General features: G+C 38.2%; 1 protein-coding gene across 1 annotated transcript in view; it reads right to left on the reverse strand.

Moving 5' to 3' along the window:
* The window catches only part of PDE4D (phosphodiesterase 4D), an 854,127-nt gene that overhangs the window by 381,621 nt on the left and 452,392 nt on the right, over nucleotides 1-20,114 (reverse strand). The window lies entirely within an intron of this gene.

Genomic DNA, 20,114 nt, shown 5'->3' on the forward strand with positions numbered 1-20,114 from the left:
TGAGTTTCTCACTGGGCTATCTGTCTCTCTCTATTGACTCCATTGATGTTTAGCTCTGCTGATGTTGCTCTTGCAGCCACCGGTTTTCTCAATTAACAGAAAAGAGAGGGAACAGCATGAGGCCATTGGCTGTTGCTACTCAGCAACGGAACTGGGCTGCTGGAGAGGGAGAGGTTTAAATGCTGTGCAATTCTGTTTGTTTACTGCATTGCTGACACACCTGGCTTTCAGAAGCCTGGCAGTCAGAGATGCCAAATGAACTGCACTGGAAAGCCCTTCCTTTGGACAAAGCACAGGACTTTTATGTTAAATCAAGGAGCTCTGACAGTGTGTGTTCTGCCAACCACACTGAAGGTCACAAAAACTTTCAGGATGCTTTTGAGGCAAAGGGAATTGGAAACCTGCAAAGAACAGCCTGGGTCATGGTAATTCTGACACACAGGATGTGACTGGAAAGGAGCCAGATGTAGTCTGCAAAGCCCTGCGCAGAAAACGAACTTCGTAATGCTGCCGTTTCACTCAAGCAGGGTCAACAATGGCACGAAAATCATGGGTTTTATTTTACTCTTTGTAAAGATTACTTCATTGAAGTGTGAACTCAACAACTCATAGTGATATAGTGGCTTCTTTTTATATTGATTATTTTACATGATTATCTTGCTTACTAGTGAGAAACTAGAGGTAGGGAGTATTAGTGGTAAGTCATCTATAGAGTGAGAACTATACAGGATAATCTAATACCTGAACAACCTCACTGCCTTCAAAGTCTACAACCTCACTCATCACCAGCACTAAATCTGTTGATGTGTTTGGCCAGGTCTCCTCTCTCCTGATAGGTCAGGGGAAGCCAGCCTTACCTCTGCCAACAAACAGTACCACTAGTTCCTGCCCTACACAAACTGAGGGCTTCAGAGGGGAGAGGGGTGGGGGAATGGGATAGGCTGGTGATGGGTATTAAGGAGGGCACGTATTGCATGGAGCACTGGGTGTTATACACAAGTAATGAATCATGGAACTTTACATCAAAAACTAGGGATGAACTGTATAACATAATATAATTAAAAAATTAAATAAACATATAAATGAAATGTAAAAAAAAAAGAAAGTAACAATGTGAAATCTATCAAGTATTAAGGGGGAAATAAAATATTCCATTCAAATATTGAACAGTCCCAATCCAAGACACTTAACTGTGATCGTGCTAATGAACATAGGACACTTATCACATTGGGAAATTTGATTGCTTTGGTTCCTATCAAATTTACAAAACAATAGTTTAACTATTTCCCCCACAGTTGTACTACACAAGCTTAGAACAAGAAAAAGGGGTGCTGCTGTGTGCCACTCTTCTCACTATGGGTCTCTGAAACTCTTTTAGTCCATTCCTCTGGTATTTTAACTCCACACGTTTATTAACTTCCCATTATGGATGATGAGGATTTTGCACTCCTTCACCATCTCACCTCCCTCCTTCCCACCTTCTATCCTCCTACTATAGTTATGAAACAATTGATGGCTAATAAATATTCAGGTTTTATCTTATTATCCCTGGGAAGTAAAGCTTATTAATAAGCTACATAGTGTGCCATGATTATGTTTTACTTACTGAACAAGTTTTTCTTTTTTCTGAAGTTATAAATTGCCTCTTTTTTTAAAAATTTGCTTAATTTTATGTGGCATTATCACTAATTCTTCCAGAACTTCCCAGTATGACTTTAAAAAGCCTTTTGAAAAATATTTTCTGCCTGGGTCAAGCGCATCAATTATTTTATCAGTTGCTCACACTTGACTAATGATTTAGCTGGGTTTAGAGTTCTGGGCTGCAAATCATTTTTACTTAGAATTTTGAATACCTTACCCCACTGTCTTGTAGGCATCAATGTGCTTTTGAGAGAATAAATTGATACCACATGAACCCCTATGAGAAATGTACTCTGTGGGTTTTTTCCTTCTCTTCTCAGAGCTTTTAGGACCTTCTATTTGTAGTTGTGGTCTGAAATGTCGAGATATGTTTTTTCACATGGGTCTGTTTCCTTTGTTGTGATAGTACTTATAGGCCACTTTAATGAGGAGAAATATGCCCCTCGATTTGAGGAAAGTTTTGTATTCTTTATATGGTGAGCTTATTCCCTCTATTTTCTCTGTTTTGTTTTTCTTTCTCAAACTCCTAGTAGTTAAATCTTAGTCACAGAATCATTTTTCCAATTTTCCTAACTTGTATTGTCCATCTCTTTGTCTCTGTTTTACTTGCTGGAAGACTTTTAAAACTGTATCTTTCAGCTCTCTCACTGAGTGTTTAATTCTATCAATGTTTTAAATTTTAATAACTTTTTTGTTCTTATTAATTTTGTATGGTATCATTTTGTTTTATCGATGTAATAAGTTTATTGTATTTTGTATAAAATTCCTTTTTGTTCCATAAATTGTTTTTATATCTTATTATCTTTATCATTATTATTATTATTATCATTTTCATTTGTTTGTTTTAGACTTTATGTTGGAAAGTTTCTTTAAGGTTTGTGGGGTTTTGGGCTGTTCATTCATTTTAAAGAGAAATACACTAAAATGCTGACTGGGAGCTCTGCATGACTTAAGTGTGCTTGTAGAGTTTTGGCACTCACAGCAGGATACATGGGAATAAAGAACCTTGCCTTTTTCACTAGGTAGCCATGTAGTGCCAGTATCTGTAGGTCCTTTCTCTGGGTGATGATTCCAATTTTCTAGAGAAGAATTCTTCAATCTCCTGACTAAGCATTATAAGCCTAACTGACACAGTTCCTATTCTTAGGTTCTACTAGAGAAGTCAGGGCTTCGCTATTCAGCTGATAGACTTTTATTTAATCGTCCACCTTCCACTGTGCCTGGTATCTCCAAGTTGGAACCCCTCTAGTCAAATAAATTTCCAGTCTTCTGATGAGGAGGGAGTGGGATTGGTCTCTAGCTGTGCAGAGTAAGAGGAAGATCCATGGAAGAACTCACTTTATGTGCAGACTTTCCATCAATTTCTGCCTATATTTAATTATACTCGGTTCTTCAATTCCCAAATCTTCCCAGATTTCCACAAAGGGAATTGTTTCCTTCTCCTGACACCCTCCTCTTTGAGCACTTTATAACTAGCATTCCCAACCTGGCTAATTTCTGTTTTCTATTTTCCATTTCTAAAATACTCCTTTCTCATCTCCAGTTGTCTCCTTTCTCATTCCTCTACTCTCGGGGATTTATACTCTCCTATTCATTTACCATCATTTTAAGAGAGGATTTTCAAAAGTAGTGAGTTTGTTTAACCTGCCACAGCAAATACCACAGACTATGTGGTTTAAACAACAGAGACTTGCTTTCTTAACAATTCGGGAGGCTGGACATCCAAGATCAAAGTGACAGCAGGCTTGGTTTTCTCTGAGGCCTCTTTCCTTGGCTTGTAGATGGTTGCCCTCCTGCTGTGTGTTCACATGGCTTTCTCTCTCTGTGTGTACATGTCTGGTATTTCTCTTTGTGTTTCCAATTTTTATCTTCTTATAAGAACATAAATCATACTGGATTAGGACCCTAAAGACCTCATTTTAGCCTAATCATCTTTAAAGACCTTACCTCCAAAAACAGCTACATTTTGAGGTACTGGGTAATATGAGTTCAACATATGAATTTGGGGAAGACATAATTCAACCTATAATAAAGGTCATGTTTTAAAATTATTAAAATAATTAAAAAAATTCTTAACAGTACTCCAAACATTCAAAAATCTTGTATCATTTATTAATATTATGCAGCTATCAAAAAAATGAAATCTTGCCATTTGCAGCAACGTGGATGGAATTAGAGGTATTATGCTAAGCAAAGTAAGTCAATCAGAGAAAGACAATTATCATATGATCTCACTGATACATGGAATTTGAGAAATAAGGCAAAGGATCATAGGGGAAGATAGGAAAAAAAATGAAACAAGACGAAACCAAAGAGGAAAACAAACCATAAGAGACTCTTAATCTCAGGAAACAAACTGAGGGATGCTGGAGTGGAGGGGGGTGAGAGGGATGGGGTGGCTGGGTGATGGACACTGGGGAGGGTATGTGCTGTGGGGAGCACTTTGTGTTGTGTAAGACTGATGAATCACAGACCTGTATCCCTGAAACAAATAATACATTATACGCTAATAATAATTTTAAAAATGACACTAGACTCACCTATCCGAATTAATGGTGTTCTCTGTGAAATAGCACACCCTTCATTAATATATTCATTCACTTATTATATAACAATTATTGGGCATCTATTTTTGCAAGGTTTTTAGTTTAGCAGCACAAGGGATACAAAAGTAAGTCAGACCCAATCTCTGAGTATAAGAGAGTTGCACTGAGAGTGGTAAGAGCTAAGGGTTTGTAGCACATGACAAAGCTCTAACAAGTCTGACACATGGCTTTTCTCACTTGGCAAATACATGGGGTTGAAGAGCATGGGTGCATCTTTTGCTTCTGAGGGGTACTGATCCACAGAAAAATATTAATGATTAACCTAAACTTAAGCAATGAGAAGTTGTTACTTTGTACCGACGATTTTTTGCCTTGACCATCTATATAAATTGCCTGCAGAATTAGAATAAAGCAATAAGTAAATGATCATTTCCTTATGGGTAAGTTATCCCGGTCCTTTACCAAAATAGGAGGACTAACTTTAGTCTAACCTGAGACTCCTTAATGAGAAGTCCTAATTGCTATCCCTGGAATGTTCTGGGTATATCTATCTCTTGGGTCCTCCATTGGCTATAGGGGATTTTCTGTGTGTGTAAATTTAAGCTTAAAAAAAATAATTTATTCAAGGGTTTCTTTACTCTTTAAATTTTATAGAAAACTCACAGGCAATTTTCTATATTTTGGCATGACTGTTGCTGCATTATGGTCCAGTTTTGAAATTCAGCAAATCTTAAATGTTGCTGAGACTAGAGAGCATTTGGGGAAAAAAAATAATTTAAATTTTAGGATTTTCCAATCAAAAGACTATTCTCTGCAGCAAAGACTTTTTACATATTATGTTTAAGTATTAATTGTATTTATCAATAGACTGCTTTTACTCTTTTTCAGGAAAAAGAAATTCAAGTGTCATTTGTCATTCCCGACAGCAATGCTGAACACTGGGGATTTATACTCTATTAGTCCCTTACCATCATTTTAGGAGAGGATTTTCAAAAGTAGCAATTTAAAAAGGTTGCATGTGGGAATGGGGGAAAATAAACAGATTTGGACAAAAATGTGTAAAAGCTGTTTGAATTTCCTGCCTCTATCACTTTAAGATCTGGATTGATTTGGGAAGGACTGAAATTCTTCAAGTCCCAGTTCTTTGTGGATAAAACAGAAACATTATCAACTTCCACATAGAATGGTGCCTTCTTGTGGGGATTAAATGAGTCGCTACACATGAAAGCACCTCTCTCTCTTTTGACATCCATAAGTATCCACCTATGTATCTGCTTGTGTGTGCGCGCCCACCCTTCATCCAAGGGCTAGTTGTAGCCCAGAAACTTGTAGTCCAGCTTGAAATAAAGCATATATTGTAGAGTGATCCAAATGACAATGGAATCTTATACTAAAAGATATTTTAGAAGTTACACGATTAGATGCCCTATGATCACACTGAAAACAACATAGCTCACATACTCTCTCTGAACCCTCACTGAATACCTGTGTATACATTATCCTTAATAGTCAAGAAAACTTTGAAACTTAGGTTTTGTTACTCTAATTACATAGAGTAAGAATGTGAGGCTCAGAGAGGGTAAGCAACTTGATCAGCAAAACAGACAGATCCACTTGGACCCCAAGTCTGGCTTCCTTCCATCCTTACTCCATAGCACAGTGCAATGCATGATGCTCTGTGCATGTCATCATGGCAGAAAGATGAACTAGACCTTGACAAAAGGGTAGAATTTGGGCAGGTCAAGAGGAGAGAAGGGACACTTTAGGAGAGGGGACAGTGAGCCAAGGCATGGGGAGAGAGACATAGAAAGCATATCTGAGACAGCTACAGACTAGTTTGTCTAGAGGTAAACTGTGTGGAGGAGAAGCAGAGATAGGAGAAAGCATATCTGAGACAGCTACAGACTAGTTTGTCTAGAGGTAAACTGTGTGGAGGAGAAGCAGAGATAGGACCAGGAAAGTAGACTGGGGCTAATTTTGGAGGCCCTGAATGCCAGACAAGGAGTGTCATTAGTTAGCTCATACAAAAAATGAGAATTCACAGAGGAACTACTGTGCTGCATTGTAGAGAGATCAAGACATAAAAGAAACAAACAAAAAAACCCACAAATAAAACCAGCAATAAAACAGTCTGTGTCTTTGTGGGGCTAAGGGCCAACAGTGACCCCAGTGTATGGTATCAAGCTCTGGGGCTTTGGTAGATGACACATGCAAGGGGATTATCATTTGGACCCCCTAACAGGGACACAGAATTTGTCAAGGGAGGCTTTATAAAGGAGATGGTTTTACTCCGGAAGTCACGGGCCATGAAGAAAGGACTGAAACAGCAGAATTATATGATAAAAATACCATTTTTAGAAGATTAATTCAAAAGCAGCATATGACAGCCACAATGTGATGGTTGGAGGGTGCAAGCTGAAGCTCAGTAACTAGGGGACCATTGCAGCTGTCCAGGCAAAAGGAGGGGGTGGTGGCAGTGGATATGAAAAGGCAGGAAAGCATGAGGTTCTATGCGGAAAATCTAGGGATGCCCAACAATTACTCATACAGGTGAGGAGAGAGCAGGATTCAGTGATGCTTCTAAGGTCCTGGGTTTAGATAAATGAGAAAAAAAGCACCGTCCTGGAGACAGAAATGTGAGTTCTACTCAGGAGAGCTGATACAAGCAGAAACTGGAGTTGAGGTCAGCCAGGCTGACACTCTGACAGCAGGATATCTAGGCAGTTGGAGACAGGGATCCGGAACAGGAGGGGCTTACATTTCTGCATGTGGTCTAGCATCTGTCTGCTTCACAAATCCAAAAAATGAGAACTTGACTTTTGCCAGACACTCAAAGTTGATAATGTTATAAATTATGAAAGCAAATACATAACAACAGCACAAACAATAATAATAATAAAAGCTATTATTTGTTGAGGCCTCATTATGTATCAGGCACTGTGTTAAGTGTTTAACCGTATTACTGGTATTATTTCACTTAATCCTGATATTAACCTTCTGATGTAGGTACTATTATTATCTCCATTTTACAGATGAGGAAACTAAGCCAACAAAAAGAAAAACACACTCAAGATAATGCCGTCAATGTGGCAGAGTCTGAAGTCAAACTCAGTCTAAAATGGACTTTCCCATATGGCAGCCACCCGCCACACAAGGTTATGAAGACTTGAAAAGGGGCTAGTGTGACTGAAGAACTTAATTTTTAGTCTTATTTAGTTTTTACTAATTCATACCTAAATGTTAAAGTTGATTATTGTTTCAGTCATTGGAGAACTTTTAAGTATATTTGGAACAACTTGAGTAAAGAATCAACATTTCCAACTGCAAATTTTATAAAATCTAAATACAGCTCAATTACAATGAAAAAGTTAGCATCCAAATTGATACGTATATAGAACACACACAGGATTTCCAAGACTTTAGAATGGAGAAAGAATTTTAAATACCTCAATGGTAGTTTATTATATATCGACTGCAAACTGAAATGATATTTTCATATACTGGGTCAAATAAGATACATAGTTGAAATTAGTCTTGCCTGGTTTTTTATTTCTTAAATGTGGTACTAGAAAATTTAAAGTTACAGATGTGGCTCACCTAATATTTCTATTGGCTGGCACAGCCCTAAATACTGAGAAATAAGTAAGAGGTCAACTGCATGACAAAAAAAAACTGACATGGTTAATGGGGCACAGGTTATTCCTTTTCCTGTTGTGGGTTCCTATTTTTTTGAGGATGTCTGTAAAGAATACAGAAATTGTCTTAGTTCAATGGGATGGTGAGCCCTCAATCTGATGGCATTTCTGATCTCCCCGCTCTTTTGTCTACGTCAACTCATCCATGGTTTGTAGGGAAAACAACTGTAACTACCTTTTCTTATGTGTGTGTCTTATATTTGTTCACTTCACAAAGGTGAATTATTTCGCTCACAGCTGTTTTTTTTCTTCCAATCACAAGCTCAATCTTCACAACAGTCTCAATCTAGAACCCAGAAGAGAGCCCAACTAGAGCCTCTTGGAGCTGTTCTGAGAAAATAATAACTAGAAAACTAGGAGTTATTCAATATCAATGTACAGCCTTCTATGCTGGATTTTTTTCGGAGGGGGGATTATAGTCTGATAGTGTGTACACACATAAATGGTGTGTTTGAGAACTGTTGATAATAATTCAGATGTTTGCTCTTCTAAGAGTTATATGTGTGATAGATAAAAGGTAGACAATTTTAACTAAATGGAAAAAAAAAGTATGATAGCTAAGCACTTGTGAATCTTTGGGTATTGCAAAAATTAAGGCAGCATCATTTATCAAGAAAAGAAATCTAAAATTCTACCAATTTTCAGGCATTCAGTGTATATAAAGCAATATGTCCCCAAAGTTAGAATCATCCAGATGTTTTAAATTGGTCAGAGTAAACATTTGATTCATCACAGATTCACCAAAGTCAGAAGTAGAAAATTCACATCTCATTGCAAGCTAAGGGGAGTAGTGCTTTTTGCATTCTCTCTGCCAGCTGTCTTGACATACTTAGCATCTACCTCACAGAGTAATTTAGGTCAGTGGATTTGGAGTCAAATGCCATTATAGGAAATTCTGAGAAAATTATATTTCCATAATTATACAATTCATGTATGGAACAGTTCATCCTCCATGAGATCTTCCAATTTTTGAAAATATTGTATATTAAGTCTCTGAGACAGATAAAATGATCTACTTCACTCCTTTCTAAAGTCTAGTTACTATTTTAAAGTACTGACTAAGCATCCTTTGTGACAATTCTCTATAAAAGAGATCTTAAGCACAAATCAAACTCATCACAAATTTTAATTGTAAGTTTTGTATAATACTTATCATATTACAGGTATGAATGGAATGCCAAAATGCCATAATCTATGGGTTATAGCAGTGAGGTCTTCACATTATAAGGCAAATTAAAATTAACTTCCCTGGGCAAGTGAAAAGAGAGCTTCAGGAAAAAGATAAACAAATCCATTAGAGAGGACATTAAATGCATTTGAAATGGCCTCAATAAAATAGGTAAGCTCCTGGGAAAATAATGTATCTAACTACTGATAAAAGTGCTTTCAGAGCTACTAAATGGGAATAACACAAATACCCACATCTAGTCTACTGAATTTCCAGGAAGACATGTTTGGTTAAAAAAGACTATTTTTTGTTGGTCCCTTCTCTGTTCTCTTCTATAATTCCAAAATCAGGTAATTCCATCCATAATCAACAAACCCCTATCAGGCCAATTTTGGTTGATACCTGGAAACTGTGCCACTTAAACAAATTCTCATTTAATATTTATTGCTGAGAATGTAATAATAGTGTTGGGTCGGTTGTGTCTTATTAATATTTACTTTTTGTAAGCATTTGTTGGTTCCAAAACATTTCAGGATTCAATAGGACAATTTGATTTGAAATTAACGGTCAGTTTAAAAATGAATGCTGTTTCACAAAGCACTTGCAGTTTATGTGTCTTACAATTTAGCCAGCATCGCAGTGATCTCAGCAATAAAATATTTAGGAAAAAAGTCTGATTTATTTTGGATGTTTCTGTAAATTATTTATCTTCTAATCAAACTGCATTTAGTGGTCTGCATGATATACTACAAGGCTCTGAACTGCAAACAAATAAGCAAAAAAATTGTGACTTTGGAAAGAAAAAAAACAACAACTTTGTTAAATTAAGTCTAACTCCTAAATGTAGATGTTCTTAAAGGATCTTTCCTTGAACCTCTTCAATATTTATCTCCAATTCTGACTTCTTACTCTTGGTTTGAAAATTGTTGTCTCATCTTCATCTATTTGTCCTGACAAATTCTCAAGGTCAGTTTATCCATCAATAAATCATTATCTTTCCCCTCAAACTTGCTCCTCCTCTTCCTAGTCCTATTACTGTTGACTGTACAATTCTCCTGCTAGAAACCCAGGACTCACTGTGGTGTCCAGGTATCATCATGGAAACCACATTCTCTTTTCCTTTCTTACACAAGTGTTCAAGCCTTGCCAATCCTTCCTCCATACGTCTCCATCCTATCCAAATTTATGACTACAGGCATCACTCTGTTTTAGGCCCTAAATATCTGCTCTCTTCTAAAAAATTACTTTCCTCATAAATTTTTATATAGTCACTGCAGAAAATATAGAAGATACAAAAAAATAACAAAAATTAATACGGTGTTCCATCATCTTGTATTAACTAGCACCTTCTTACCTCTGAAGCCCATTACTCTTCTAACTCCTCTACCAGTTTCTTTAGTCTTCCACTCCTCCAAGTTATGTCTTCATTAATGTCATTTTAGTCTTTCTTAAGCAAAACTAAGACTGTAGGATTCCCCTGTTCAAAAATCGCCAATAGCTCACCTTGGTCTAGAAAATATTTCTTAGCTTGGTTTTCATGACCCTAAAAATGCAATCTCACGGTCTCTTTCCAATTTCATTTTCCATGATTGCTTCTCAGCTTTATTAAGTTTTGGCCACAATTGTCTGTTTTTCCTAGAAATGTTCCCTTATTCTCCTATATCCGTATCGTGGCCAGATTCTCAATTCCACATAACTAAAGACAAATTGCCACACCCGATGCCATTTTGCCCACAAAGCACTCTAATGACATACTCAGTTAGAAGTAAAATCTCCCCCCTCCAGAGTCGTCACGGCATTTTACTTCCACTCTCCCTACAGTGCTTAATGGAACCCAGAATACAGATGACTGGGGCTTGGGTACTGATTCTAGCATTTAAGTAACTTTATGGCCATTGATAAAACCCTTAAGCCCTTAGGGTCTCAGTTTTCTCATCAGTTGATACGATTTCAAAGAAGATGATACAGGAAAATCTCCTTTCTAAACTCCAGAGTGCTATTTAATAGGAGTTCTTTCTCTGCTGAGCATTCCCTTTCAAGTACCGCCTTTCAGGAGAATGCTTCATCCTCTTTCAGCACCTCATTTGTAAGATCTTCCCTGAAAGGCCCCATTGCTGGTGGTGTTTGGTCCTGTGTGCTCCCAGAGAGCTATTAAAGTCTTTCTGTGGTATAATTTAATTTTTCCTTGAAGTTTTGCTTGAGCAATTAAATTATGATCTCTTTGAAGGCTGGGAGTTTGTCTTACCCAGTTTTGTAATCCTAGCAGAGAGCTTTGAACTCAGGATCTGTTCAGCAAGTATTTGTTGAATGAATGAATGCATCAGTGAATGAATACATGAATGGATGACACGTCAATCTTATGGAACATTTATTTATGTGTAGTGTTTGTCATCTGTCTTTAGACTCTAAGCCCATGAGGGAGGCTCTTTGTGTGATCTGTCTCTGTCTCTCTATAGCTCCACGTACATGATATGAAATAAATATTTACAGAAAGTTGAAAAGAAAACTGTAGCTAAGCTGGATCATGAATTGTAATGCTCATGCATGTAAAGCTTTCCTGTATGACAGGTTTTTCTCTGGTGTGCATGTAATCTTAATATCCTTTTAACTCTGCAAAAGAAGCTAATTACATTATGATCAACACCAGAGTTCCTTCTCAAATTGAATATAAGGATGCTATAAACATAGATACATTTTTCAATGATACAGACATATAAACTTCAGTGGGGTCAGATCTTACTTAGTTTAAGTTCTAACATCAACCTCTGCAGCAAAAATCTGGTATAGTTACTATTACCATGGAGAATCCCTATAATAACCCAAACGTAAGGCAAGCTGTTCACACTGTGGCAGGCCACTGGGAACTGAGATGGGGAAAGAGTGTATACCATCCCACACTAGTGGACATAGATCCATCCACTGTGGCAAAGAAAGAAAGTAGAACTGCCCTATTTGCATTGCTATTTAATTTCCATCTATTTTTTCCCTTCTGAGCAGTATGTATATTTAAATTTGCATTATTAAGTGCTCAGGCATTGTAACTCTATTTAATTGTTCTTTTATAGTAAGTCCTTAGTCACAATAGCCTGGAAACATGAATGAGTCTGTCTAAATCTCAACAGTCCTTGAGTAACTTAACCCCAATCATCCCTATACTAACTTAAATCCACATCTGACACGGAGCCTACAGTGAGGTGTAGTAAAAATAGCAATTTAGCATTAAAAACTGCCAGTAAGGTGAAGGTTAACTTCCATTTTCTTACTCTGTTTCTAGGTGATTTTGAAGATATCCTGGAGTCAGAAATAATGGTAACCCCAGGGCTGGAGTGTCCTGCTTCCAAAGAACTCATCATACTGAATTTCTGACTTCTCTCAGCCTTAGGATACAAATTGTTTTTCCCCCAGAGGGAAGAAAACTTTACCAACAACAACAACAACAACAGATGTGTGTGTATGTGTGTGTGTGTGTGTGTGTGTATCAGAGAGAAGCAAAATCTCTTGCATGTCAAAATGATTAAGAACTCCCTTGGTAGCAGAGTATGACTCCAACCACAAGCAAGAGAAAGGGAAAATGGAATTGTGTTATTCTTGGTGTCATAGCTACCGGATTTCTAAAAGAGAGAGAGAAGGGGGTGAAAGAGAAAGAGAGGGAAAGAAAGAGAAAGAAAAGGGGAGGGAGGGAAGGGAAGGGACAAAAAGAGAAACTCTAAGAGAACAGAAAACTGCTGGTATTCTTGACTTTCTTGTTAAATACAAGAGGAATTACCATGGTAACACCAGTATCACATAACCCATCTTACATTGTATTGTTCAGAAATAACAGTACAGGGCACCTGGTGGCTCAGTCAGTTAAGCATCTGACTCTTGGTTTCAGCTCAGGTCATGATCTCAGGGTTGTGAGATCAAGCCCCGTGTTGGGCTCTGTGCTCAGTGAGGAGTTTGCTTGAGATTTTCTCTCTTTCCCTCTCCCTTCCCCTCTGCTCCTTTCCCTACTGGCACACTTGCTCTCTCTCGCTATCTCTGTCTAAAATAAATTTTTAAAAAGCTTAAAAAAAGAAATAATAGTACAAACAAAAGTACATATTTTGAATTAAAGTGTCAGGGGCCAGAGGGAAATTACAAATTTAGGAAAATTGTATGCCCAGCGTAACAGCAAGCTGAAAAAGTTGTGACTGTTCAACACACTTCGAGGATTCTATAGCTGTGTGTATATATATATGTGTGTGTGTGTGTGTGTGTGTGTGTGTGTGTGTGTGTGTGTGTGTGTATACATAGAGATAGATAGATTCCCCCCCTAACTTTTGCCTGGATTAAAAATCAATGACTAAATGCCATATACTTACAGTAATCTCTCATGTATTATGACAAACTGAAGGCTACTGTGACATGGTTTACTGTGAATTCTCATACAATCATAAGCTCAGATTTCAAGAAATCTTAGGGGAATTTTAAATGTTTTCCTCATGCATATTAGGCAAATTCATTGTTTTCTGACTCAGACATTGCACAGAAAGAAACACCACAGAGGTGGAATTTGTATTTTTATACTTGGGGTCAATTATAAAACTTTGGAACTGAATATCTACCACCTAAACAGTTTTGTTGTAATTTACTGGTATTGGAGAAAAGTGAACGCCACTGTAGTAAAGAAAAGAAACCAACAAACACACATACAGCCCTTCTGGGTAGAGTCTATGGAACCAGTGATGCAAAGATCACTTGAGAAGCTCTAATAGTAGATCACATTCATAAGCAGTATTAGTTAAGACAGAGTGGAAGTGACTGACAGAAGGATTTAATAGCAGATGGAGGGAATTCAGTGATGATGGAGGGAGTTGAGATAACGGCAGGCAGGTAAGGTGACTCCTGTATTTCTGGTTTGGATAAGTGGGTAGTAATCAATTAAGTTTTCCAACGAAGGAACAGATGAAAAGGAATATATATATTTTTAAAGATTTATTTATTTATTTTAGAGAGAAAGAGAGCATGTGGGAAGAGGGGCAGGAGGGGGGAGAGTCAAGCAGATTCCAGTGCAGGGCTGGACGAGGGGCTCAATCTGAGATCACGACCTGAGTGGAAATTAAGAGTCGGATGCTCAAATGAATGAGCCACCCAGGCACCCCAGAAAAGGAATAGATTTTAAGAGTAAGACAGTAAGTTCAATTTTGGGCATGAAAACACCCTGATTTCAGGCAGTGAGTATCACACACTTTTAAATGAGAAGAGTGGTTGGGGTTTGAGATGCAGGTTTGGAAGTTGCTGAAATGAATTTAATATGTTTTTCCAAAAGGTACACATTTATTTAACTGTCTCTGATTACTTTCTTATTCCTAGTTGGAAAAATGAATTTCACAAGAATTGCTTGAATGCCTATTATATGTCAGGCCCTGTACAAAGCGCTTGGCACACTGATTTAAAACACAGGCTTAGACCCTGTTCCCATGGTCTCATAATTGAATGTGGAAGGAGGTTGTTAGGCCAACAAAATACATAAATATGTGATTACAGTTGTGAGAACAGCTAAAAAGAAGATAATGGTGCAATAAGAGTATATAAATAGATGCCTAACATTGTCTGGGCATTTAGGGAGTATTTCCCTGGGGATGTTAAGGCCTAAAAAGTGAGAAACACTATGTGCCACCAAGAACCACATCAATGGAGCCCTGACAACCTTTCAAAATTCAGAGCACATTCCACCTTGTCTGGGAAGTTGATTATCCTTGCCTTGGACATCTGCAACTTCCTTCTCATCAAACTTTTCTCCAGGGTACCTCTCTTTCTCACGACCAGCAGAGCTATCTTCTTTGGGAGTAGCCTTCCTCTTAGGGCCATAGAAAACATAGCATTATGGGTCCATTCCAAGGTCATCACTCTGTTTGCAGAGGCTTTCAGTAGATTGACTGACTGCTGATCTTTTTTTCTTTTGTTTCTTTCAGATATTCTATACTCATGTGTAAACTGTTTGATAACCAGCTACTATCCTAAACCTGGAATGCTTTGTCAGAATTCACTACTTCATTTATCAGTTTCCAGAGTAAAATTAAAAGTGATAAGAGAAACTTCCTTTTCCACCACCAGTTTACCTGCGTAAATAATTTTGCTCAGGGCAAGAGCTAAGCCATGGAAAACTAGAAAATAACAACAAAACAACAACGAAAAAAATTTTAAGTATTAAGTAATTTAACATCTCTAATTGGATATAGAAATATGACTAACACAGGAAGGTCACTGTGCTTACACAGAGTCTCCGGCACTTCACTGGCAGTAAACATTCTAAGTATTCTCAAAGGTCCCATTCTACTCCTTTTGGCACAGGTATGGTTAGGTGATGGGTGAATGCAGAAGGACAAAGGTTAATGTTTATGACTTTGTATTTATCCCTTGCAGTTGGCAATGGATTGGAAAACTGACCTTTTTTTTTTTTTTAAACTTCGCTTGGAAGATATTATCTCCTGTTTATTTCAATGTTTAAAAATCCCAAGTCATAAATAAGACACTAATAGTATGTTCTTAGATAGCATTTCCAGTGAATAAATTAAAAATTATTTAATGTTTCCCTCTAAAACGAAATGTATTATTTAGAAGATTTACTTTTAGGGACGCCTGGGTGGCACAGCGGTTAAGTGTCTGCCTTCAGCTCAGGGCGTGATCCCGGTGTTACGGGATCGAGCCCCATATCAGGCTCCTCCGCTATGAGCCTGCTTCTTCCTCTCCCACTCCCCCTGCTTGTGTTCCCTCTCTCTCTGGCTGTCTTTATCTCTGTCGAATACATAAATAAAATCTTAAAAAAAAAAAGAAAAAGAAGATTCACTTTTTAAAAAGAGCCATATCCTTCCCTATCTTCTCCACTTTGTTTCTGCCACTCTCCTCCCTGTCTCATTATATTTTGGACACCTTATTATTTTAGTTTCTTCAACAGTCCTCCACAGAACATGTTGCTCATCTTCAGGCCTCATCATCCCCAGGCGAACATTTTCCAAATGTGCAGACTATATTAGGTACCTATTCATATACTCTTAGTGGGCCCTTGCCTCCTTTTGATCAGTTCTCACAACTGTAATTACGTATTTATGCATTTTGTAGTTGTAATGAAACTGTCCTGGTCAAGATTTTACACCACTTGCTTCTACTAGGATAGGGCTTAAGTCTTTTCCATTTGAATTTATGTCATATGCCATAGCCAAACTATTCTCCCTAAAACAGCTGTTTCCCTTACACCATTCTTAAGGAGGAGGAAAGATATGAAATATACAAATGATTAAGGTTCATTACAAGGAAGCTGTGATAGACATGTTAGAAAAGGAAGAGGTGCTAGCTGAAGGAGAAACTCCCATTTGGAAACAGGGAATTAGAAAAGGCTTAATGAAAAAGATCCCAGGATCAGCTGGATAACAAAATACAGGAAGAGGGGAATTGCAGACAAACTCAGAGGTATGGTCAGTACTTCTTTACATCCGAAATGCGGGGTATAGTAGGTGATGAGAGAAATTTACAAGGATAGAGAGATCAGAAGGCAATAGATCATCATCATTTGGAATTTAGATTTTTTTTTTTTTTTGAAGGCAATGAAAAGCTACTGCTATAAGGCGTGGAGGTATCGTGAGGAAATTTGAGAAAATTAATCTGTGGACGAGTCAGAACAAGGATGACAGTTGAATAAAGACACCAATTATGAGGTTAGCGGTCTTTCAGGCAAAAGAGCACCAGGGCTTGGCTTAGGGTGGCATAGTGGGGATGGCAACAAAGGGAAGGGGGAAGAATGCACCTGCCACCAGCTAGTGGTGGAGCAGTTAGACAGAAGGGAGGAAGCATGGAGGAGGCCTTCTTGGCTCACCATCGATCACTGCGGAAGATGGTGAGACTCCCTGGGTCATTTTAGTTTCAAATATATTGAACTTAGGTTCTCTGCAGGACCTTTGGATCACAGGCAGTTGGATGTACTGCTTTGGAACCGAGGAGAGAACGAGGAAACTGGAAATACATTCTAGTTTGAAGTGTTACCGCCAACAATTTTTACCTAGGTGTGAGGAGGTTTAGAAGACATCCCGAGGGTAATTAGAAATTTTATTTAGTGAAAAGAAGGACCTTTCGTCAAAGAAAGCACTCCCTTTCCCTCAGAGTTTTCCCTTTAAGAAACGTGCTCTTTGCTATCAGGATAAGCTGGTTACGAGGAAAACATACACATGGCTCACACATTTAGAGTCAATATGCCCGGGCTTGTCGGTGTGGGGGTGGGTGGCAAGGGTCCAGGAGAGCTTCATTATACCAGGCCAACAGCACGATCACTTCATATTTGTTATCTTCTGTGTAATTTCACCTAGTATTTTTCACTTCACTTTGAAAACCAGATCAATGTTTAGCACCTAGCCTGGAGCTCTAAGAATGTATTAGATCATTTATTCTGCTTTCTGTAATGAAATCTCAGTAGTACCTCTACTGAAAGAATAATAGGCCCTGACAATGCAATAAAGCCACTAATTCAGACAAATCAGAAGACTGGACAGTTTGAATCACAGAATATTTTAGACCATTTAAAAACTGTGGCAGCTGTCTTTTTTTTCAACCAGGCTAAGAGAATATTATATATTGGTTACTATGTGAAAGAGAAGAGAAAGTGTTCTTAGGAATACATGAAAAATATCAATAGTCTGGGTATAAATAAAGGTTTTCAGAGAGATTCAAAGTACTCCCCAACCCAATACATTTACATAAGGGTTTCTCAATCTCAGCGCTATGAGATTTGGGGGTCAAATAACTCTTTGTTGTAGAGGCTGTCCCATGTATTATATGCAATTTAACTACATCCCTGTTCTCTACCTATCTTGATACCATTAGCCACCTCCCAACGTATGAATATTAAAAACGTCCCTAGACGTTACCAAATACCCCTGTGCGTAAAACTGCCCTAGTTGAGAACTATTGGCTACATTGATAATTTAATACTCACTTCAAATAAAAGACCATAGGGGCGCCTGGATGGCTCAGTTAGTTAAGCATCTGCCTTTGGCTCAGGTCATATCTCCAGGTCCTGGGATCGAGCCCCGCATCAGGCTTCCTGCTCAGCAGTGAGTCTGCTTCTCTCTCTCTCTCTCTCTCCCCCTCTGCTCGCTCTCTCAAATAAATAAATAGAATCTTGAAAAATAAAAATAAAAGATTATTAAAAGCGAATGCTGGTCTACGCTCTGTCTGAATGATTATAGATTCCAAATGAAAGAGGTTCTATTTGATGAAGATTGGTTGTTCATAATGTGCAACTGTTTTCTTTGGTACAAAAAGTGAGAAGTATTTTTTTGTACTCTGTAATGCCTCACTCCTGCAGGTTCAGACTCACTGATGAAATACATTTTTATGAACATGAGTTCACTGATTATGTTGGAATCATAGTGCAATTCCTATCCTTCTCTATAGTCATTACTAGCAAATCATTTCTATGGATACAATTTGCTATGTGCTGAATTGGATCTCCCCAAAATTCATATGCTGCATCCCTAATCCCCAGTACCTCAGAATGGGACTGTATCTGAGACAGAGTCTTTAAAGAGGTAATCAATGAGGCCATTAGGGTGAGCTTTAATCCAGGCTACCCGGTGTTCTTATCAGAAGAGTAAATTTGGACACGCACAGACACCAGAAATGCACACACAGAGGAATGACCACGTGAGGACGCAGGGAGAAGGCGGCCATCTCCAGGCCAAGAAGAGAGGCCTCGGGAGAAACCAACCAGGTTGACACATTGATCTTGACCTGCCAGTCTCCAGAGATGTGAGAAAATAAACTGCTATTGCTTAAGCCACTCTGCCTGTTGAATTTTGTTATAGCAGTCCTAGCACAATAATACACCATCTGAGTCAATGAATAGCTTGACCGTTGGTCAGACATCTAAGTTAGAAACTTTGTAATTTTTCCCTGAAGAGAAATTGGCTGATTAACACACACTCAAACTCATTATTTCTATTCCTGTCTTTTGGCTTTTTGTATCCTACTTTTTCCTAATCCCAGAGAGAGTAAATGGAACAAGCCCACCTGCAGGATTTAGAGAAAAAAAGGCCAGAGCGTGTATGAGAGAAGCAGATGGGGATAAGAAGAAGCCGGACACACAGCGTAGAGGCACTGGATATCTGGGCAGAGGGCTGGCGGAGACCCAGCGCTGCCCTTGGCTGTGAAAGGCGGTGCGCTAGAGCACAGATGCTTTCCACAACGTTGGCGTGCTAGTGAGCTCTGTCTCATCTCTTCACTCCCTTCATTTTGTTTTCTATTTTGATACACATTTCTGTGAGTTTTACATTACAGCAGGACAAACAGAACCAGGGCTTACATTTCATAATTTTGGTAACTTATTTTGTGAATTTATGTGCTTATATCTCATTTCTTATTGTTGCAAGCTATTTCCCCCTCTAGGAGCTCCCCTCTGCCCACTCCCACATTGACTTTTCCTCCTCCTTTCTACCACATGGAGCTTTATATATATACTTATGAATACAGAAATGACTTTCAGGTTCTGCTTTGCTGAACTGGTAATAACAAAAGTTGTGATCCCCAACTACTTGAGTCCGTAGTCCAAAGTCACTGCTGCATGTAGCTTCTATAGGTAAATAAGGAAGGAGAATACAACTGATTCAGAAGAATAGCAGAGGCAAAGTCTTGCCAAAGACTCCATATGGTAGCACCCACGGGAGTGATACATATGCCTGTGCCGGGATGGGTAACATACACTTTCGCATCATTTATTTATTAAACAAGCACTTATCCTCTGATGTGGGCTGGGCTCTTTGCTGGGCACTAAAAATAGAACAACAAACAAGACATGATCTACATGATCAAAAACCTGCAGCCTAACTGGGTGAGAAGGGAGTGGAAGAGCCAAATTAAATCTCATAATCAATTTCTATGCATTAAATTAAGACATCAGAGTTTCATAAAATTAAAAGGAAATTATATTTCTTTCAGGAGTTAAAATAGAGCTCTAGATTTTGTGGACTCTACAAACAAAAGGAAAAAAATTTAAACTCAAGAATATGGAAAATCATTAAGATCACAGATGGTAGGACTGTCATTCTCTTCAAC

The sequence above is a fragment of the Ailuropoda melanoleuca genome, chromosome 3 (genome assembly GCF_002007445.2).
Source record: "Ailuropoda melanoleuca isolate Jingjing chromosome 3, ASM200744v2, whole genome shotgun sequence".
Taxonomy (NCBI): Eukaryota; Metazoa; Chordata; class Mammalia; order Carnivora; family Ursidae; genus Ailuropoda; species Ailuropoda melanoleuca.